A 24,033-nucleotide genomic window follows, 5' to 3' on the forward strand; every position below is an offset into this window, starting at 1 on the left:
AGAAACCAGAGGCGGCAGGAAACACAATCACTGCTTTTGTGATTTAACTAGAAAGTATAGAACTTTCTCAAGAACTTTGTGAGAAAATACTTTTCGCGTAATTTGCAGCTCTAGGGAACCAACATCACAAGCCGATCTCCTGAAAATATACAGCCAAGCTAATATATAGATACATTATTATGTGGCGTTACTCTAAACTAAATATTAAATTTAATATAACTAATAACTAAGTCCCTACACCTTATGGGTAGTGTGAATGTATGCAATTATCCCCATTTTAACAGGATCTGCAATGTTAGCGTAAAATAACAACATTTTCCTATCTTCCTATGACAGTGACAGAAGCTTTTTCTGTGAAATATTGTATATGAAAACTGACACTGAAGAAGTGAGAAGATACATTTTGCTTAAAGATTTGCTTGACTTGAGTACAGTAGAATCTCTCAATAGTGGACACTCACAGGGAATAAAAAAGTGTCAAAAAAAAAACATGATAAAAAGCAATATTACAGCACAATCATCCCTTATCAACCCCTTGTACCATTCCACTCCCATTTATACCCTGTGCCACTTAAAGGACATCTGCAGCGTTACACACACTTATACCCTATCCTCAAGATAGGGGATAAGTGTTTAATCGCGGGGGGTCCGAATGCTGGGGCCCCCAGCGATCTCCTGTATGGGGCTGCGGCTGTCCCGTGCAGGGGGTGTGCCAGCCGCAGCATGACGTTGCGGCCGGCACGCCTCTTCCATACATCTCTATGGGAGAGGCGGGGAGGCAGCATTCGTGCCTCCCCGCATCCCCCTAGAACTGTATGGGGACGGGGAGGAGACGGGGCTCAGCGCTCACATGAGCGCTTATGGCGGTGCCCCGTTAGGGAGATCGGGGGGGTCCCAGCGGTCGGACCCCCCCGCGATCTAACACTTATCCCCTATCCTGTGGATAGGGAATAAGTGTAATGCCGCTGCAGTTGTCCTTTAATTCCCCCTTGTGCCTTGTGCCAAATCATCCCCCCCAACCCCCTGTGCCACATTATTTCCCCTTGATCCCATCTGTGCCAAAGGGGGGGGGGTAATTTGGCACAGGGGGATAAAGGGGGTTGAAATGTTACAGGTGGGATGAAATTGTTCAGGGGTGATAAAGAGGGGTTGATACATTTGCACAATGGGTAATAAAGGGGGAATGAAATAGCACAGGGGGGATCAGGGAGAAATTATGTAGCACAGGGGATAATAAAGGGGGGATGATTTGGCACAGGGGAGATCAGGAGGGGGGTGGATGAATGATGTGGCCAGCGGACATACAGAAGCAGGAGACCATTGTTTAAGGTGTTCTGCTTCTGTGCTGGGGTGGCTGCAGAGGGGTGCAGCAGGGGCCAAGGCCCCCTTAGAGCCTGGGCCCCTTACTGATGTATTGCTGTACCCCCCCCCCCCCCCCCCCTGACGGCCACCCTGTGAAATGTAGGGCCAGCACATAAGCCTGATTGTCCCCTATTGGGAGTGTTTTTTCCCCTATTGGGTGTATTTTGTCCCCTGTTAGGATTGTTTTGTCCCCTATAAGGTGTGTCCGCGTCCGCTATTGGGAATGTCCCCTATTCGGAGGAGGCAAATACATTAAGTCTTATGGGACTCTGCCAGGGAATGAAAAACTGTCCACTATTGGGAGGTGTCCGCTAAGGGAGATTTTACTGTAGTTGCTCCTGGACAAAGGGATGGTGTAGTCTGTAGGTACCTGTGCACATTGTCCAGTAGAAGTTGACCAAAACTTTTCATGTAATTTCCTTGTGTTGAGGTCAAGGATTCCACAAACACTATTAGCCCATGTTCACAGGTCGAAATTTCCGTGCTGAATTCAGCATTGGAATCTGACCCAGAGATTCCACTGCAGCAGAGTCTCATTGAATTCAATGGGATTCTGCTGCTGTGTGCACACAGTGGAATTCCGAAATTCCAATTTCTATGTCCGCACAAATAATGAACACGTTCATTCTTTGTGCAGAGACAGCACAGAATGCATAGCCGTCTCTCATGCTGGCAGATAATATTATGCCGGTGCCCCCACAGTGTCCGGAATGTTCTTACAGAGATTCTCTGTGCTGACATTCCGTTCTGTGAACATAGCCTAAGGTCCACTGGCCCAGAAAAACATGTGTTTGATTTTCGTATCCGAAAGATTGGAACCAATCAAAATTCTGATTTTGTTTCTCAAAATGAGCTGTGATTGGTTGTTGCCTGTCTGGCACAAAAATCAGACATATTTTTGTCTCAGACTGAATAATCAGATTGATTATTCTGGGCCACTGTATTCAGTAGTCAAAGTGTAGAGTACAGTAGTTACATTCATTTATATTAAGAAGCACCCAGTGTGAGTGCAGCCAGTGATGGGAGAGAAGAGTTGGGGATATTTATTAGGTGCCAGATTTCTCCATATCGCTGTGTATAGTAAGAAATCTGTCTGGGCACCAATACCAGCAACTCCTCTCTGCCAGCATTGGCCATGTTAAAGTAAATGCGTATAAACTACTGTATACTGTACAATGGCATAAGTGAAAAGTGGCTGAAAATAAGGTCCATGTCAAACACTATGGGGGAGATTTATCAAAACCTGTCCAGAGGAAAAGTTGCCCAGTTACCCATAGCAACCAATCAGATCACTTCTTTCATTTTTAACAAGGCCCCTGCAAACTGAAAGAAGCAATCTGATTGGTTGCTATGGGCAAATGGGCAACTTTTCCTCTGGACAGGTTTTGATAAATCTCCCCCTATGAGCCAAGATTATCAAAACCTGTGCAGAAAAAAAAGCAACTAGATAGCGTCTTACATTTTTTAGAGATCTTGTTTTTTAAATGAAAGAAGCGATCTGATTGGTTGTTATTGGCAACTGCTCCACTTTTCCTCAGCACAGGTTTTGATAAATGTTCCCCTATTACCTTAAACCAGTGTTTCCCAACCAGGGTGCCTCCAGTTGTTACAAAACTACAACTCCGAGCATGACCAGACAGCCAAAGCTGTCCGGGTATGCTGGGTGTAGTAGTTTTGCAACAGCTGGAGGCACCCTGGTTGGGAAACACTGCCTTAAACTGCAGGGCAAGATATCTCAAACTGTGTGAGAGAAAAAGTGGAGACATTTTCCAATAACAACTGATCACAGCTCGGTTTCTTATATGGTAACAAGCTCTGGTAAAGTGAAAGCTGCACTGTGATTGGCTGTTAGGGGCAAATCTCTTCACTTATTCTCTCATGCAGTTTGACAAATCTGGTTCAAAATCTATGGGGGTCATTTACTTATGTGATCCTGACTCTTGTTTTCCCTCAGGATTTGCACCCAAATTGTGAAAAAGGGGCGTGTTCCCAATAGTTTTGAAAAATAAAATAAAAATAATAATACAAATTTACTAATGTTCCGACATAAAATGTGGTGGATTTGAGCTCTGTAAAACCTGACAGCTAACATCAGTTATTTAAAAAAAAAAAAGCAAATTAGAGAAATTATTAGAGAAAAGCACCACATTAGTAAATACCATATTTTTTGCCGTATAAAACGCACTTTTTGGTGCGTCTTATAGGGCAAATACACATTAAAATCCTGTCTTATCGCGGCGGTCCCTGCGGCCATCACTGGCCGGGACTGGCGGCTAATACAGGACATCACCGATCGCGGTGATGCCCTGTATTAACCCTTCAGACGCGGCGATCATAGCTGACCGCCGCGTCTGAAGCGAAAGTAAAACTAACCCGGCTCAGTTGGGCTGTTCGGTGAAATTGCGGCATCCCAAACAGCTTACAGGACACTTGAAGGGACCTTACCTGCCTCCTCGGTGTCCGAACGGCGAATGACTGCTCCGTGCCGGGATCCCCTGCATGGCCGACGCTCTCCTTCGTCGTCATCACGTCGTCGCGCACGCCGTCCCGTCATCCAATAGGAGCGGCGTGCGTAGAGACGTGATGGCGGCGACGGAGAGCGAGGATATCGGGCAGCAGAGACGTTCTGGTGCAACGTGGACACGGCGACAGTGATGGAAGGCGTCATCCAGGGCAGCGGTGACGAGCGGTGACGGGTCCGGAGCGGCGGGGACACGTGAGTATTACCTCCTATACCAGTGGTCTTCAACCTGAGGACCTCCAGATGTTGCAAAACTACAACTCCCAGCATACCCGGACAGCCAACGGCTGTCCGGGCATGCTGGGAGTTGTAGTTTTGCAACATCTGGAGGTCTGCAGGTTGAAGATCACTGTTGGGTGCAGAATCTTTATTTTTTCTAGATTTTGCACCTTTAAAATTGGGTGCGTCTTATATACCGGAGCGTCTTAAATGGCAAAAAATATGGTGCCCTAGAAAAATACCTGTTGGGAAATAAAATCTCCCCAAAAAACTGAACTCCACACTTCGTAAATCAGGACCTGTGTGTTTTGTGGGAAACAAAAGTGCGTTGCTTTGTATTACGCAATGAAGTTAGTTCCTGTGCTATTTATAGAGGTCTTCGATGTGTCAGCTAATAAAGAAGAACTATAAAAACTAACAAAATACAAGGCTGCAGTGATGCCTTAAACCTGTGGTTACAAAAATGTTTGTCCTGTTTTCTCACTTCAGGTTGCTGTCACCTGTTCCTGGGTGTAGATGAATTATTTAGTTGTATCTGGAAAAAGGAGGCTGATATTAGCATATCTGTAGAACAGAACATTCTAGTATATAAGACCCCTGTCCATTTCAGGTGTCCTTACAAGAGAATTAGGTTAGTAAATAAAATGGTTGTCAGCTGGGATCTGTGCATGCATAACGCCAATAAAATGGACATGAATCTGACTACAAAGAGCCGTCTTTTATGGGAAGAACATTTTAAAATGTCAAAGGCAAGAATACAATGTGTACAAATGGCTCTTTCATAACCGTGTCTGCCATTCCAGGCCTGGCATTTTCTTTATAGTGCACAAATTAGAAAGTGTGTGATTTAAGAATATCATACAAGTTACATAAAGCCCTTCCTGTTCCAGATCTGTGTATGGAGAAGGTTTGAAGACACACATGAAGAATAATAATGATAGAATACCGTATTTTTCGCCCTATAGGACGCACCGGCATATAAGACGCACCCAATTTTAAAGGTGCAAAATCTAGAAAAAAAAGATTCTGCACCCAACAGGGATCTTCAACCTGCGGACCTCCAGATGTTGCCAAACTACAACTCCCAGCATGCCCGGACAGCCGTTGGCTGTCCGGGTATGCTGGGAGTTGTAGTTTTGCAACATCTGAAGGTCGGCAGGTTGAAGACCACTGGATAGGAGGTAAAACTCACGTGTCCCCGTCGCTCCGGACCCGTCACCGCTGCCCTGGATGTCACTCCATCGCTGTCGCCGCGTCCCCGGGGTGTCTTCTTCGCCGGGATCCACGCTCTCTGTCGCCGTCATCACGTCGCTACGCACACTGCTCCTATTGGATGACAGGAGGGCCTGCGCGACGACGTGATGACGTTGAAGGAGAGCGCCGCCATGCAGGGGATCTTGGCACAGAGCAGACACCGAGGAGGCAGGTAAGGTCCCTCCCGGGGTCCTGTAAGCTGTTCGGGATGCCGCAATTTCACGGCGGCGGTCCCGAACAGCCCGACTGAGCAGCCGGGTTACTGTCACTTTCGCTTCAGACGTGGCGGCATCGCCGCGATCGGTGATGTCCTGTATTAGCCGCGGGTCCCGGCCATTGATGGCCGCCGGGACCGACCCGATAGGTGTGTATTCGCCGTATAAGACGCACCAACTTTTCCCGTTTTCCAGTTTTGGGGAAGAAAAAGGGCATCTTATACGGCGAAAAATACGGTAAGTCAGAAAGATGGAGACATGCTATGGGATAATGGGTATACTCAAGCCTATAAACCTATTTGCCATGCAGTATTTCTGCTGATGATCACTGGAATGCATGTAACCATAAACCCAGTGCTACATTGTGACTTTTTGTAGCATTACAAAATTGATAGCCACAGTGTGACAGCTTTTATCCACATAATTGCATATAGTTCAGTGTATTGCTGTGGATTGTAGCTGAATAGTTCAAATCAATCTTATAGCACAAAGGTTTTCCCAAGGACGGTCCTCAAGTACCCCCAACAGGTCATGTTTTCAGGATTTCCTTAGTCCTTCACAAGTGAAATAACTGTGGTGATCCCTGAGTTAATAACCACAATTATATCACCTGGGAAAGACTATGAAAATCCTGAAAACATGATTGGGGGGTCTTGAGGACTGTGCCTTGGGAAACACTGTTATAGCACTACAAAAAATTGCAGTGTATCCCTGGCTAAAGCAATCATGGTGTATCATGATTAGTACAATAAAAGAGCTGCAACTTGTCCAAGTCACTTGAATAGAACCAAACTGGCCAAGCTATAGTACCGTGCACAACTGCCACTGCGCTTATGTAAACTTGGATGTGGCACTTACACAAGCATCATAGTCCTATTATTGTGCTGATTTTTGGGTCCTGGAAGTTAAACCCAACCAATAAGACATTGCTGACTTATCCTAAGGTGAGGCCATCCATGCTGAAACCCAGAGAATGCCTTAAAATGTTCACTTGGACCACATACTGATACACACAGGGGAAGATTTATCAAAACCTGACCAGAGGAAAAGTTGCTGAGTTGCCCATAGCTTCTTAAAAAGGTATCTGAAAAATGAAAGAAGCGATCTGATTGGTTGCTATGGGCAACTCAGCAACTTTTCCTCTGGACAGGTTCTGATAAATCTCCCCCACAGTGAGCAAATGAAAGCCATACAAAGTCATTGTGTGGTCATGAAACCTATAATAGTGTCCATAGTTTCTAAATTTTATTGAAAAAGAGATGGCTCTGGATTCTGGGAGCCAAATCCAAAAAGTTATAGTGGGGGTTAGTAAATAAAGATTTGTGATTATAGCCACTTTTTATGTCCACACGTGTTGAATTAAAACGTTGCACTATTTTAGCCAATTTTGGACTACTGGAGTTGATGTAGTATGTAAGAACAATCCTTCTGTCTGATATTTACCCTCTAGAAGTGTATTGCTGGGCATGGTTAGGTAAATAAGATTTTCAAACAATGAAGGAGGAACGAATGGCTACTCACTCTGTTCCATGGTGTCTTTCTTCAATAAATCAGGAGCAATAGACAAACAGGCTCGATCACAACTGGAGCGACGTTTCGCGTTTACACGCTTCTTCCGGATCCGACGGATGAAGATAACACCAACTAGATAAGGTTACTTTCATTGCCTAGAAATGTTTTATACAATCAGAAATGGCAAAGGAGATTAACTATAGGTTCACATGGAGGTTAAGGTCAGAGATTAGATCAGACGTTATTGTTATTCTTGTGCTTTATCAACTCTCCTAAAAAGTTATGCCATCCTAGAAACTGAGGGGAAAAAACAGTCAGTCATCATATGGAATAAGGCCAATAATATGGCCAAACAACATATTTTTATGACTATTACAAAACATTACAAAGAACTTTTTTCTTTTCTTTTTAGCAAAACATTGCAATGCGATTTCCATGCTTACTGTCCATTACATATCTTTCACTTTACCAGTCTAACCACATATGAGTAAGAAATACAGGACCCTACCCGTTGACTCATTGTAGGGATTGCTTATTATTTCCTTAGGGCTGTATGCAGTTATGTTAGTTTACTTTCTTAAAGGGGTTGTTGCAACCTGTGTACAGTGTTAAAAAGTCTAAAAAAGAAACTTACTAATATAATGTTATTAGCCACACTGCACAGATATCTCCATATCAGCCTTGCTCTCTTCCTTGTAGCTGTGACAGAACATCAAATCAGATCTCTGTCTCTGTAACCCCCTCCTTTCCTGTCTGCTCAGAGACCAGTAATGTATATTACTGATCATTAGATATGAAGGCAACAGTAAACCTTTTTCAGTCACTGTAATTTTAGTCAGAAGAGGCTCACTGCTGTCTTTTCTGAGAAACATTTATTCAGTAATATGAGTTCCCCTCTTCACATCAATGGTCTGGCCTCAGCAAGCAGGCTGGGAGGGGTGAGCTGGAGGGAAACTGTGCTTTAACTGAGTGTGATGGTACATCACAGCTTAAAGCCAGACAGCTCAGCTGATACGGAGAGATCTATGAAGTGTGGCTAATAATGATATATTTGTTAGTTGCTTTATTATACTTTCTGACACCATACACAGGTTTTTTCATTCACTTGACAAACCCTTTAATGCACTCCCCTACCGAGACTTCTGTAGAGACTTCTGTGAGACTTCTTATGACTTCAGACTGCATCATGGGTTGAAGTTTTTTATTGCCTCATATATGGCCATGTACATTCTATAGTTGTTGTATCATGGTTTTGAACAATTTCACACTTGTTTTTCTGCACTGCAGACCAGTCAAAAAGTCAATGAGGGGTATGTATGAAGGATTTTACCCAGGTTTTTTTACTGTGATTTGTCTCAAATTCCCTTTTATGTCAATTTTTGCGACAAACAATTGCGCCAAATGGTTTAGAACAAAATCACTGATTTCACTTTGTTAGTGGTGATTTCAGTTACAATCATTCTTTGGTCTGGAATTCAGTAATTGCGACTTTTCGATGTGGCACAAGTTTAGGCGCAAATACCTTCATTTAGGCGCAAATCTACACCATGAATAAAGTGACAGAGAAAATAGCTACAACAATAGAATGTCCCAAAGTCAGATTTACTGCCTGGAATTCTGGGGTCTGCGCCTTTTGTAGGGCTACATTTGTGCCAAAATTACAAATTTGCCTACGACAATTGATAATTTTGGCACAAATATGCTCCTTTTGAAGCAAAAAAAATACATAAAATCACACATTGCTACACCATTATTGATACATGTCCCCCAAAGTCCCTTGTGTCTGGTGGTTAGTGCCACAGTGGTTTTAAACTGCATCCTAATCCCCAATGTCCAGGGGTTAGATGCACTGCAGAGATGTAACTCATGAGCAAAATGTTATTGTGACAGTGCCCTTTTAATATATATAGCTAGGACCCCTGGGCTAACTCAGGCATTGCATCCAGGAGCAACTGCACCTTCTGCAACCTCTGTTGTCTTTCCCATGGCACCAATTCTCTGTCATTCAGTAAATTACTATCCAAGGCGTTGGTGTCTAGTAATTACTTCCCTGTCTGCTACTTTTCTATTTTTCCTTAACATTACAATACGTGGGAACTCTTGAAAATGTTACATACCTACCGTATTTTTCACCGTATAAGACGCACTTTTTCTTCCCCAAAACTGGGGGGGGAAAGTCGGTGCGTCTTATGCGGCGAATACACCCCTATCGCGGCGGTCCCTGCGGCCATCTACGGCCGGCAACCGCGGCTAATACAGGACATCACCGATCGCGGTGATGCCCTGTATTAACCCTTCAGACGCGGCGATCAAAGCTGACCGCCGCGTCTGAAGGGAAAGTGACACTAACCCGGCTGTTCAGTCGGGCTGTTCGGGACCGCCGCGATTTCACCGCGGCGGTCCCGAACAGCCCAACTGAATAGCCGGGTTAGTGCTTACAGGACACCCGGAGGGACCTTCCCTGCCTCCTCGGTGTCTTCTCCGTTCAGGGATCCCCTGTATGGCCGGCGCTCTCCTTCCTCGTCATCACGTCGTCGCGTACGTGCGTCAGCGTGCATAACGACGTGATGACGGCGACGGAGAGCGAGGAAACCCGGTCGGCAGCAGAGACGTTCCGGAGCGACGAGGACACGGCGACAGCGATGGAGTGACATCCAGGGCAGCGGTGACAGGTCCGGAGCGGAGGGAACACGTGAGTATTACCTCCTATGCAGTGGTCTTCAATCTGCGGACCTCCAGATGTTGCAAAACTACAACTCCCAGCATGCCCGGACAACCAATGGCTGTCCGGGCATGCTGGGAGTTGTAGTTTTGCAACATCTGGAGGTCCGCAGGTTGAAGACCACTATTGGGTTCAAAATCTTTATTTTTTTAGATTTTGCCCCTAAAAATTGGGTGCGTCTTATACGCCGGTGCGTCCTATAGGACGAAAAATACGGTAAATATTATTGCTCTTAATACATACAGTATACAGATGTAGCAAACATAACCTTGACATTTAATGTAGTAAACTTGTACTTTACTTTACTGTTAAATGTAATATAAAGTCATCTACATGAAGGTATGTAAAGCGTTAAATGAAAGTTTAACATTTGCTACATTCAAAACTTGCATTTGATTTTGGATTTACCTTTAAGTGTCAATAGACTGAAGAATGCATGTCCGCTATTGTGTCAGAAGCAGGTAGGGCAACCTTAAGCATATTTGACATGAAAATATCTTTCTCTGTTTGTAAAGAAGGCTTTACTGATGGAAGAAAATACCGTACGCTGTGTTATATTTCATTATTCATCGTTCCTGGAAAAAACTTTTCTTAGTATATTCATGTATCTGTGTGTATACACATTTGGTGGGAAAAATAAAGAAATTGTGCAGGTAAGAAAGCAGAAGTCCTGAAAAGTTAGAGGGGTACTCCGGTGGAAAACATTTTTTTATCAACTGGTGCCAGAAAGTTAAACAGATTTGTAAATTACTTATATTATTTGTCATTTCAGTACTTATTAGCAGCTGTATGCTACAGAGGAAATAATTTTCTTTCTTCTTATTTACTTTCTTTTTTGTCTTGTCCACAGTGCTCTGAAAATAATTTCCTCTGTAGCATACAGCTGCTAATAAGTACTTGAAGGATGACATTTTTAAATAGAAGTAATTTACAAATCTGTTTAACTTTCTGGCACCAGTTAATTCAAAAATAAAAATAAAAGTTTTCCACCGGAGTACCCCTTTAAACTGCTGGAATGTATTAAAGGATAGTGCCAAGACTGCTAATATAAACAATGCTCTTCTTCAGCAGCTGTTCCTTCTGGATTATTCTATAATCTATAATTGGCAGAAATTCTATATTTCTGCCAATTGTCAATGTGACAGGTTTCCTTTAAAGTCATCAGCACTCTATATAATTTAAATAAGTATCATGCTGAAAAACAACCCCTATCCAAAGGATAAGGGTTAAGTTTTAGATAGCTGGGGTTCCAACCACTGGGACCTCACACAATCACCTGAGAGGCACATCATGACCCCCACACAAAGTGGCGGCCAACACCCCCCTCCATATATCTCTATGGGAGAGCTGAATATAGCCGGACGGCTCTCCCATAGACATATATAGAGGGGACGTTTTTTAGCATGATATATCTCCTTTAAAGGAAAACTGTCATATGTTTTGTCCACCACTATCCATGGGTACCTGTGGATAGTGCAGGAGACGCTGAACATTTTGAGTCCTACCTTGCCTGGATCCGCAGCGCCGTTCGCCCGTTATAGCTGGTTTTGGGTATATTCAAATTAGCTGCTAACTGGCACGGTCGGGGTTACTGCCTTCAACTGGCACTGTGACGTTACCACTGCCCGGCCCACAGCACCGCTGGCTAATGAATATTCATACGTTGTCTTACACTCTCTGTCTCATCTCGGCCAAGTCCTGGACAATACTGCGCATGCGTGGGATTTCCTACTATACCCGGAAGCGGTCTTCAGCATTGCTTCATTTGTCCGGAGCAGCGCTGGAGTAAGGGTGCATGTGCAGTATCGTCCAGGACTCGGCCGAGATGAGACAGAGAGTGTAAGACAACGTATGAATATTCATTAGCCAGCGGTGCTGCGGGCCAGGCGGCGGTTACGTCACAGTGCCAGTTGAAGGCAGTAACCCCGCCCGTGCCAGTTAGCAGCTAATTTGAATATACCGAAAACCAGCTATAACGGGCAAACGGCGCAGCGGATCCGGGCAAGGTAGGACTCAAAATGTTCAGCGTCACCCGCACTATCCACAGGTATCCGTGGATAGTGCGGGACAAAACATATGACAGTTTTCCTTTAATACTAAGTCATATAGCCAATCTGTATGAAAGGTATACAGTAATTGGCATTGTTGCCTATAACAACCAGAGCCTTTTTTTCCAAGGAAGTTAAGGGAATAAAACTTATATTATTGGGACCATATCTATATAATTTCCACCATGTTACTTGTTCTCTCTAAGCTTTTTTGCTAATCTTAGGGGAAATATAATTAAAGGAAATTTATCATCAGTGTCACCTGCACTAACCTTTCAGTATAGACAGGTAGTGCAGGTGACACTGATGACAACAGTACTTATCTTGTCCCATTCCAAGCTGTGGTTCTCCAGCAATCCTCTTCGGTATCTTCATCTTCGGGCCCGACTTGGAGCATGGGCGGAGCTTAGTGACATCGCAGTTTCTGTCCTCTGCTGGGTCCTGCTGCTAGGAAACAGCAGCGGTGACGTCACTAAGCTCCGCCCATGCTCCAAGTCGGGCCCGGAGCTGAAGATACCAATGAGCGTTGCCGGAGAACTACAGCACGGAACGGGACAAGGTAAGTACTGTTGTCATCAGTGTCACCTGCACTACCTGTTTGTACTGACAGTTTAGTGCAGGTGACACTGATGACAGATTTCCTTAAAATAAAAAGATTTAAAAATGAGTAACATAGTTGTAAATATAAAATTAAAAAAGTGGGTATAAGACTTTTTATTCTACCATCACCTTTATATAAATATATAACAACAGAAGCAATTTCTATTTTTTTTATTTATTTTTTACCATTTTCCATTTTGAAATGCTGACAAAACACAAAACACTCTGTTACCTCTGAATAAAGTGAATAATATTAGGACATTACACATTCTATTTATCAATGTAAGCCATTGCTTCTAAATAGTAGCCCCCCCACCCGTAATCTCTAGTACGTCAGATGCCAAACAAAAATAGTGCTTCTAGCTATTTATAATTGAGATGTCGGTACATGCTAAATAAAGCTGAGGTTTGAGGTCCACAGTGTCCCATCTATATTGGGAATAGTATTAACATAGTAAATATTGTAAAATGTAGAACCCAATTTAGAAACCTACGTGATGGGGAAAATGTACCGTAAGACACATTGCATTAGAAAACAGAAGTCTCTACTGACTGAGATCTATGCTGGACAGAATTTTTGCTTAGGGAAAAACAACTTAGTCTACTCAGATGAACAGTCTTTGTATGATATTTTTCCACAGTAATGTAGTCTTAATTCTAGTGCAAAATTCTAGTGCTTTGTACCTTCCTATGGAGTCCCTAGACAAAATTCTAGTGCTTTGTACCTTCCTATGGAGTCCCTAGACAAAATTATAGTGCTTTGTACCTTCCTATGGAGTCCCTATTCCCTTTAGGGTACGTTCACACGTGCGGATTTACAGCGTATTTTACGCTGCAGATCCGCCACTGAAGGACCTCTGTATGGTGCCCTTAAATGTGCCTGCTCGGAGCTGCAATACGCCGCTCCGGGCAGACACACTGCGAGTCGCCGCACATGCGCGATGTACTCGCACACATCGCAGCCGCTCCCCCTGCTCAATGAGCTAGGCCGAGAGCTGCCGCAATGTGCGAGTATACAGGGCATGCTCGCGGCGACTCGCACATCGCAGTGTGTCTGCTCGTAGCGGCATATTGCCTCTCCGAGCAGTCACATATAAAGGCAGCATATAGGAGGTCCTTCAGCGGCGGATCTGCAGCAAAATGCGTTGCAAAAATCTGCGCGTCTGAACGTACCCTTATACTGTACATTCCTGTTCAGTGGGTAGCTTTGACAAGGATTTGCAGATGTAATGCACCTGTATAAGACTCATCTAAAACCAGATGATATCGGACGTTTATGGGTGCTGCTTTATGCCATACAGCACAATCCATTTCCCATTGATTTACATTATTGAAGGGGTTCTCCGGTGCTTACACATCTTTTCCCCTATCCAAAGGATAGGGGATAAGATGCCTGATTGCGGGAGTTCCGCCGCTGGGGACCCCCGGGAACATGCACGCGGCACTCCGTTTGTAATCAGTCCCCGGAGCGTGTTCGCATTGTAAAATACGCTGCAGATACGTGTGACCCTACTCATAGAGGTTTCATATCCAGTTCTGAAGTAGTTTACTTTGTATATATGTAACTTTGTATCTACCTGCTTGGAGGTGTAATCTGTGCTTATATGTATTGGTTTGGTTTTAAAATGATCACACAAAGTCCAGCAGCAGATTGGCACTACTCACCCATGTGTGGGCATAACAGGTACAGTTTTGTTTCAATTGCAGCAGTCTATGGTGGTGCTGATATGCAGTATCTCATAGAAATCCCAAATTCAGAGTAAGGCTAGGTTTACAATACTGTGTCAGATGTATTAGTCAACATCCCATCAAGAATGAGATGCCCGTGTATATTTTTTTTAGCAGACTCACAAGCACAGAAGCCCGCACTTTTGAGTCTTAAAATAGTGCATATCAGATTGTTTCTTTCATTTTTGAAGAGACCTGTGAAAAATTTAAGAAGCAATCTGACTGGTTGCCATGGGCAACTGCAACACTCTTCATCTGCACAGGTTTTGATAAATCTCCCCCTAGGTGACTTAGTTAAGCCATTGAAATAAATAAGGTCTGCTGCTCCCATTAACCCCTTTATGTTTGCTAAGACTAACAGGTGCACCAAGGGTAGGGACGGGACCTATGCACAATTTTAGCTGGACTCAAAAGCACAGGCTTCTGCGCTTTTTTAAATAATGCATAGGTCTCTATGTGACTCCGTTTGGCCATTGAAATCAATGGGGTCTGCTGCTCCCATTAATAGTATTCGTCGGGATGTGGATGGATATAACAAAGGCTAGGTTCACACCACGTCTTTGCCTGCATTTAATATATACATTTTTTCAGAACCATATACTTGCATTTTTAAAATAAAACTGACTAATACAATTCCTCTTATTATTTATTGTACACAATACGGTGGTTGCATTTATTGTACACAATACGGTGGTTGCATACAGCAAAACCAATTGGACTGTAATGGATACAGTCTAAGGGTAGGTCCATACTACGTTCACGCCCCTGTTAGTTGTATCCGTTAGCAGACCTCCAAAAACGGGATGCCAACATATACTGTTAACGGGAGCAGCAGACCCTATTGCCTTCTACATCCGTTCCGGACTGATGCGCCATTTTCAGCAAACTCAAAAACAACTCTACGCTACTCTCTTGAAATGTGGTGTTAACCTAGCCTCACAGTATATGTCAGCTTCCTATTTCCAGCAGGATGTCAACAAATATGACCAAGGGTACGATCACACTGCATTCCAGCCCCTGTGAATAGTATCTGTCAGCATCCTGCCGAAAACGGGATGCCAACTTAGGGTACGTTCACACGCGCGGATTTACAGCGTATTTTACCGGTCTATGCTGGTTTTACATGTGCCTGCTCCTAGCGGCAATACGCCGCTACCAGCAGACACACTGCGATGTGCGAGTCGCAGTATACTAGCACATCGCGGGAGCTCTCTGCCTAGCTCAGAGAAGGGAGAGCGGCGGCGCACATGGCTGCACTGTGTCTGCTGGTAGCGGTGTATTGCCGCTACCAGCAGGCACATGTAAAGCCAACATAGAGCGGGGCTTTCACCAGCTAAATACGCTGCGAAAATCCGCGCGTGTGAACGTACCCTAATTCTGTAAATGTGAGCAGCGGATCCCATTCACTTCTATGACTGAACAAAGTTACCTAGTGACTCCCTTTGAGACTTTTGTACTATTTCAATAACACAACAGCCCCCATTATGAGTCCACTTAAAAAAGTGCATATGTCCTGAACAGTAGCAGTAATGTAGTGTGAACTTAGCCTAAGGCTAGGTTCAGACTACGGAATTTCCGTCTGCAATTACGCTTTGAAATTGCAGGCGGAAATTCCGCTCACTAAAATGCATAGTGTAGTGAATGGGTTTCCATTCATAAATTCACACTTCGGAATTTGTGAATGGAAAATCCGCTTTAAAATTTCCGCCTGAAGAATGGCGGTGCTCTTTCTTCAGGCGGAAATCCGTGCGGAACACATTGCAGTCTATTGGTGACTGCAGTGTCTGCGTGGTCCTAGCGCCGACTGATTCAGTCGACACTGGCCGCACTCGGAATCTCCGCCCGGAAATTTTCTGCCCGGAGATTCCGTAGTCTAAATGTTTTGTCTGCAGTTTAGGCTCACCTGGCCTTAATGGACTCTGATATAAATCCCAGCACTCCCCTCTACTCAGGTTTAGTCACATGCAGGTATGAAGCAGGGAATGCTGGGTGTTGGTGGGGAGACTGAGGCAGTTTTTCTGTGTAAAGAATAGTGGGCAGAGACAAAGGTTTGTGGCTAGCAGGTGAAGTAAAGCAAGAGCGTATACATGCAGTATATAGAGTATACATGCAGACCTAGATAGACTAAGTCACTATTCACTGCTCCACAATGTGTTTGCTATGGTCAGTAGTAAGAGATTCCTCGGTGTGTGGGCTTGGCTCTATAGGGAGGTGGTAATTTAGAATGGGGCTTGGCTCCTTGTTTCTGGAGGCTTGTGAAGTTCCTTGTGTGATTGGATTTGTCATGACCTGTCGTGTAAATGGCCTTCGGGACTGCACATTTGACTTTACACACACTTTCTGGATATACTTAAAACAGTCAGGACAACACAGTACTCAGAGGATTGTCATGGTTTCTGAAAATAGCTGCGTGGAAACTTTGTGAGTAGATATTTGGTTTAATATATGGGAGGGAAGTTATCATTAAACTGTACGCCTATATTTTGGAGGGTGCTTCCATTGAAATGGCATGCAAGCAATAACATTGTTGTGATGCCTCCATATTTATACAACAATAAGGCTGTAACTATTTCTAAATTTACCCATTGTTGTTAGCTAAATGGTTAATACAAGCAGGAGAGCTCAAGGACCAGGATAATCCTTGGCAGTCTATTAGCAATCTGTAGAATGATGTGCCTAGCTGACCATGTAAACAATAGAATACAGTGATTGTGCTACTTATTGACCAATGGGTAGCAAAATAACTTGCAGAACATCTGCAGCAAAATATGCACATATGATGTACCCTAAGGGTGCTTTGACGTACGTATTTTTACTGTAGATTTGCTGCTGCCAATTGCCTTCAATCGGTAGAAAAATCTGCTACAGCAGATCTATATGTAAAATAGGCACATGTGCAAGTAGATTGTGTTGCTACCCATTGATGTCAATGGATCTGTTGCGGATTTTCTGCTGCTCAAATTTTGCTTGTGGAATCCTGCTGTAGAAAATCCACAAGTGGATTCACAGCGAACTGTGTAGAATTGAATGTACCTTTTCTTCCTGTAGTAGCACTCTATACTCTCTGGCTTCTAGCACTCCATCTCGCACACAGCTTTACTAGATACCCCTTATACATGTAAAGGGGTACTCCGGTGAAAACCTTTTTTCTTTTAAATCAACTGGGGGCAGAAAGTTAAGCATATTTGTACATTACTTCTATTAAAAAATCTTAATCCTTCCAGTACTTATTAGCTGCTGAATGCTAAAGAGGAAATCCCTTTCTTTTTGGAACACTGATGACATCACGAGCACAGTGCTCTCTGCTGACATCTCTGTCCATTTTAGCAACGGTGCATAGCACATGTATGCTAACATACAAATGTTTAACTTTCTGCCACCAGTTGATTTAAAAGAAAAAAGGTTTTCACCGGATTACCCCTTTAACCCTATAGTATACATTTGTAGGCATTCTAGTGAGGCTGGACAGAGGTCATTGTGAGCTGCTTTTACTCTTCTCCTTGTTCACTGTTATCAGCAGAGCTCTCAGCACTGAGACCCTGACCAATCAAAATTTTATGACATATCTCTGACGTGTGATAAGTTTTCAAAAATGACAGGTACTCAAGGAGTATTCCGATAAGAAAAAATGTAATCATGGTTCTGGAACGTTATACAGCTTGTAAATGGCTTCTACAGTGGTCCCTCAAGTTACAATATTAATTGGTTCCAGGATGACCATTGTATGTTGAAACCATTGTATGTTGAGACCAGAACTCTATGGAAACCTGGTAATTGGTTCTGAAGCCCCAAAATGTCATCCAAAAATAGGAAAAAGTGAGGATTAAACAAAAATAAGTAGATAACTGATACAGATGAAGCAAATCATTACATATAAAAGTAATAAAGATCTGCTGGGAGCTGTAAATCACTGTCTAGGTCAGTGTTTCCCAACCAGGGTGCCTCCAGCTTTTGCAAAACTACAACTCCCAGCCAACGGCTGTCCGGGCATGCTGGGAGTTGTAGTTTTTCAACAGCTGGAGGCACCCTGGTTGGGAAACAATGGTTTATGTAGAGGACAGGAGCTTCTTCAGGGTCCTGTACAGTACACACAGTGTCCCAAATTAGAGCCCACCTTACTTGGTGTCCAAAGGAGCAGCTAACCCTGGCACAAAGTAAGGAGTATTACGGAACTTGTAGTTCCTCCCTGTACTGTAGGGGGCGCTACCAGACAGCCAGTCAGTGCATGTACTTCAGTAATAGAGGTGATTTACCAGTAATATGCCCATTTTGATTAGTCAGTTCCTCCAGTTGTGACACGTTTCACAGATCTGGACTGTCTGTAGCATTGTATGTTGAGTCTGGTTTCAAGTTACAATGGTCCAGAAAAGACCATTGCATGTTGAAACTATTGTATGTTGAGGCCTTTGTAAGTTGAGGGATCACTGTATTTAGAAAACTGAAGCCTTCCAGTACTGATCAGCTGCTGGATGTCAGATAAAGTTGTGTACCTGTGCAGAGAATGAGCAAACCCTAAAAGCAAGTCTCTCCTACTCTGGTCAGTTCCTGACATGGGCAGAGGGGGATTTTTCTTCACAATACCCTTGGGACAAAATGTATGTTTTTTTCTTTAGAATACTTTATGAATAAAATGCATTTGCTGAAACTGTAAATGTACCTGTAACTTTAAATGGTGCTGAGAGATTCTCTTTCAGTTTCATAGTAAACATGTGTTGTCTTTCCATATCTGGTATGCATTTATTGCCATTAAATAGCCACGGTCATTACAAAAATCCTTTGACATTGCAGACATATCAAAAGTTTTGAACTTGGATGAGCTGGGAAAAGTGCACACTAGTTCTGTCTCCGGACTGAGACTGTCTCCTAATGAAAGTCTATGAAGCAGTCTTGCTCACAGACACAAAGCTATCAAATCCTGTGCGTCAAATCCTGTGCGTCAAATCCTGTGCGTCAAATCCTGTGCGTCAAATCCTGTGCGTCAAATCCTGTGCGTGAAATCCTGTGCGTGAAATCCTGTGCGTGTGAATATACCATAAAAGTCCCCAGGCAATCTCTGCAGCCCGAGAGTAACCTGATGAGGTGTATCGAAGTCCTATAGACTTGCATGGAAGTTGGGTGGGTTAGTGTTACTTTAATTTTGAGTTGCCATATAAGTAATGTGTGTACCAAGAAGTAATGTTGAAATACATGTTGATATATACATCTAACTACATTAAGGTAGAAATCAACACATTAATAGATGTTGAGTTAGAAGATATGTGAAGGAGAAATGTTGTCCCACCATCTAGTGCTGCAAAATTATCCCTACAGGTTTTGCTGCATGCAACACTGCTTCCTCATAGGTAAATATAAAAATAGGTGTTGACATTTTAAAGGAGTACTCTGGCGTTAAGACATTTTATCCCCTATCCAAAGTATAGGGGATAAGATGCCTGATCACGGGGGTCCCGCCGCTGGGGACCCCCGTGATCTTGCACACAGCACCCTGTTAGAATCAGTCCCAGGAGCGTGTTCGCTCCGGGTCTGATTACTGGCGATCACAGGGACGGAGGGTTGTGATGTCACGGCTCCGCCCCCTTGTGATGTCACACTCCGCCCCCTCAATGCAAGCCTACGGGAGGGGGCGTGACAGCCGTCCGTGTGATCACCAGTAATCAGACCCGGCGCGAACACGCTCCGGGGACTGATTCTAACGGGGTGCTGCGTGCAAGATCACGGGGGTCCCCAGCAGCGGGACCCCCGCTATCAGGCATCTTATCCCCTATCCTTTGGATAGGGAATAAGATGTCTTAACGCCGGAGAACCCCTTTAAACAAGATAATTGTAGAGATATAGGTAGCAATGTGCAGCAGAATTGTGGTGTCCCGGATGAGATGTGTGGAGCAGGTGTTTGTGTCATCTGATGCATTACTCCAGCACCAGTCTGTCAGACAGCGCTTACACAGCCTGGAGCTTTATGGGTTATGTAATGGTCAAAACAAAATGAAAGTTAAGATATGCTGGAATGCTGTGGGAGCCAAGCTAGTAACATGAATTTCACTATTGAACATGTTGCCTCTTTTTTTTCTTGCCTAATGTTCTAAGTCTCCCAAAGATATTTCACTAAAACCAATAAGACTCATCAGACTCTATAGATTAGACACTGGTCTGAGTTTCACCATTAGTGATTTTCATGGGAATCCATTATTTTACAATTATGGGCAGTAATGCATTTGATTACATTAGAATACCAATGCAGTTTAACTTAAAAAGGAATTGCAAAATTTTTTACTAGAAAAAGATTTTAAAAAAATACACCTGAAATGTAAAAACTATGTATAATATAAAAGTAACTGCCAATATTTGTCTAAGTAATTATCCAGCGTCCTGTTTTAGAGGAGACCATCTTGTTTTTCAGATCTTTGTAGTACCAATCCCATGATGCCCCAGCATGTCTTTGCTGGAAATGCCAACAGAGGATAGGGTCATTATCCTTCCCTTATCAGTATAGAGCCAAGGTAGCAAAACAATGATCGTCATAACTGACAGAATTCTGTACAGTGACCCCCCCCCCCGACCTACGATGGCCCCGACATACGATCATTTCACCATATGATGGTCTCTCAGAGGCCATCGCATGTTGAAGGCAACATCAACATACGATGCTTTTTTATGTCGCGGCCATCGCAGACTGCTTCAGCTGCCACCGTACAGCAGTTTACGGTGCCCCGTGAGCTTCGATGATGGTCACTTACCTGTCCTCGAGGCTCCGGCGCGTCCTCTTCGGGATCCTCTGCATCGTTGGATCCCCTCCATCGTCGTCATCAAGTCGCTGCGCACGCCGTCCCGTCATCCAATAGGAGCGGCGTGCGTAGCAACGTGATGGCGACGACTGAGACCGAGGATGCCGGGAAGCAGAGGCCTTGCCGGAGCGGCGGGGACACCCCGGGGGCGCGGGGACAGGTGAGTACAACTTCCTCTAACAGTGGTCTACAACCTGCGGACCTCCAGATGTTGCAAAACTACAACACCCAGCATGCCCGGACAGCCGAACATCTGGAGGTCCGCAGGTTGTAGACCACTGTCCTATACTTTACATTGCACCGATCCCTCAACATTGTTGGTTTCAACAAACGATGGTCCGTTTGGAACGGATTACCATCGTATGTTGAGGGACCACTGTATAAGCATCATCAATGACTGTGATAAGAGTCTGGGGAGCTTTGCTACGAGGCTTTGTCACATCTGTAGATGCTCTTGGCCCCAGTATAGCGGACCCTATCTAGTAGAGATAAAAGCAGCTATAAAAAGTAATAAAGATAACAGAATATAGCTGCAAGCAGCAATACAGGTGGCCAAGCTGCACAGCCGGGGTATAGCATACGATTGTAACGCTGTGGCCCCTGATGGTGAAGGGATCGTGGACATGTGTGCTTATATTCCCATTGTTCTTATCATTAATTTAAGAGAAAACGAAGTTTGCAGAATATTGGGCAATCCAATATGGCAGCCATACCATGTGATCCATGGTGGTACAGAAAGGGATTACGAACATAAACAGTGTACATATAACACACATTGGGCATTAACCCCTTAATGACATAGGATGTAAATGTACGTCCGGGTGTACTGGTACTTAACGCACCAGGACGTACATTTACATCCTAACCGCGAGCACCAGAGCGGTGCTCATGTCAGGCATGTGCGGTCCCAGCTGCTATCAGCAGCCAGGTACCCGCCGGTAATGGCGCACATCAGCGATCGCGCTGATGTGTGCCATTAACCCCTCAGATGCCGTGATCAATACAGCTGCGGCAGTGCAGCACTTAATGTGGATGATCAGATTGCACGCAGCGCTGTCGCGGGGATCAAATCATCTGTAATGGTGGACGGAGGTGCCCTCACCTGCCTCCGTCCATCTCATCGGGTCTTCTGCTCTGATCTGAGATCGAGCAGACCACAGCAGAAGATAGCCGATAACCCTGATCAGTGCTGTGCCTTATCCATAGCACTGGTCAGTATTAGCAATCAAATGATTGCTACTAAAGTTTAAAAAATAAAAAATAAAAATTATAAAAAAAAGGAAAAAAATGTGAAATCCCCTCCCCCAATAAAAAGTAAATTGTCCGTTTTTCCCATTTTACCCCCTTAATACACATATTTGGTATAGCCGAACTATCAAAATGTTATTGGTCCCATACGGTGAATGGCATAAACGTAAAAGAATAAAGTCCCAAATTGCTGCTTTTTTGTCACATAATATTAAAAAAAATATTTTTTAAAAATTATTAAACGGTTAATATATGCATTTTCATTTTCGTCAATACTTGCATCATTTCATGGTGAGAAAATCCTAAATTTCATGAAAAATTTTAAAATATATAGCATTTTTTGAACTTTGAAGCTTTCTGCTTGTAAGGAAAGTGGACATTTCAAATAATGTTTTTGAAGACATTAGAGGGCTTTTTAGTTTAGCAGCAATTTTGCAATTTTCTATGAAAATTTCAAAATTTGAATTTTTCAGGGACCGGTTCAGTTGTGAAGTGAATTTGAGGGTCTTTAGGTTAGAAATACACCATAATGGACCCCATTATGAAAACTGCACCCCTTAAAGTATTCAAAATGACATTCAGAAACTTTAACCCTTTTTAGGTGTTTCACAGGAATAGCAGCAAAGTGGAGGAGAAAATTCAAAATCTTTATCTTTTACACTAACATGTTCTTGTAGACCCAATTATTTTTTTCATTTTTACAAGGGGTAATAGGTAAAACTGTCCCGAAAATTTGTAATCCTATTTCTCTCGAGTAAGGAAATACCTCATATGTGTATGTAAAGTGCTCTGTGGGTGCAGTAGAGGGCTCAGAAGGGAAGGAGCAACAATGGGATTTTGGAGAGCGAATTTTGCTGAAATCGTTTTTGGGGGGCATGTCTCATTTAGGAGGCCCCCATGGTGCCAGAACAGAACAACAACAAAAATGGCACACTATTTGGGAAACTACACCCCTCAAGGAACGTAACAATGGGTACAGTGAGCCTTAACACCCCACAGGAGTTTGACGAATTTTCACTTAAGTTGGACATGAAATTTTTTTTTTTTCACTAAAATGTTACCCCAGATTTTTCATTTTTACAAGGGGTAATAGAAGAAATTGGCTTTTTCTCCTGAGTATGGAAATACCCCATATGTGGCACCAAATTGTTGCCTTGAAATATGACAGTACCTCAGAAGTGAGCGAGCGCCATGCCTAAATTAGGGTTTTGCATAAGGATTGACCCGGATGCAAGAATTACACTTGCCTCACATACCAAAATTGCCCTACGGCAGTGTTTCCCAAACAGGGTGCCTCCAGCTGTTTCAAAACTCCCAGCATGCCTGGACAGTCAATGGCTGTCCGACAATACCGGGAGTTCTTGTTTTGCAACAGCTTGAGGCTCCATTTTGAAAACACTGCCATACCAGATGTTTTTCATTTTTAATTGGGGGGGGGGGGGGGGGTTGCGTAACTGTATAGGGGAATATGTAGTGTTTCACCCTTTATTTTGTGTAGGTGTAGTGTAGTGTTTTTGAGGTACATTCACACAGGCGGGGGTTTGCCCCCCCCAAGCTTCAGCGGAAAATTTTCTGGGGGGGGGGGGCAAACCTCCAGCTGTTGCTAAAGTAAAATTCCCATCATGCTCTTTGGCTGTCGTGCATGCTGGGGGTTGTAGTTTGCAACAGCTGGAGGGACACTGATTTACATAACACACTTAGTGTTTTGCAACCAGTGTGCCTTCAGCTGTTGCAAAAAGCTACAATTTTCAGCATGCCAGGACAGCCAAAGGGCATGCTGGGACTTGTAGTTATGCAACAGCTGGAGGCATACTACTAAAAC

The 24,033-nt window shown here is 43.7% G+C and overlaps 1 protein-coding gene across 5 annotated transcripts in view; it reads left to right on the forward strand.

Moving 5' to 3' along the window:
* Positions 1-24,033, forward strand: part of EMP2 (epithelial membrane protein 2) — an 87,943-nt gene that overhangs the window by 35,459 nt on the left and 28,451 nt on the right. Inside the window, exons 1-2 of one of the 5 annotated variants that reach the window (XM_056533937.1) lie at positions 6,407-6,515; positions 7,126-7,224. The exons of 2 other annotated variants lie outside the window; for them this stretch is intronic. The gene's annotated coding sequence lies outside the window, so the exon portion shown is untranslated. Of the gene's footprint in view, positions 1-6,406; positions 6,516-6,775; positions 6,876-7,125; positions 7,225-16,475; positions 16,603-24,033 lie in introns of those variants that run through there. 2 more of the 5 variants (XM_056533938.1, XM_056533940.1) reach the window with 2 other exon arrangements.

The sequence above is a fragment of the Hyla sarda genome, chromosome 8 (assembly GCF_029499605.1).
Source record: "Hyla sarda isolate aHylSar1 chromosome 8, aHylSar1.hap1, whole genome shotgun sequence".
In the NCBI taxonomy this organism is placed as follows: Eukaryota; Metazoa; Chordata; class Amphibia; order Anura; family Hylidae; genus Hyla; species Hyla sarda.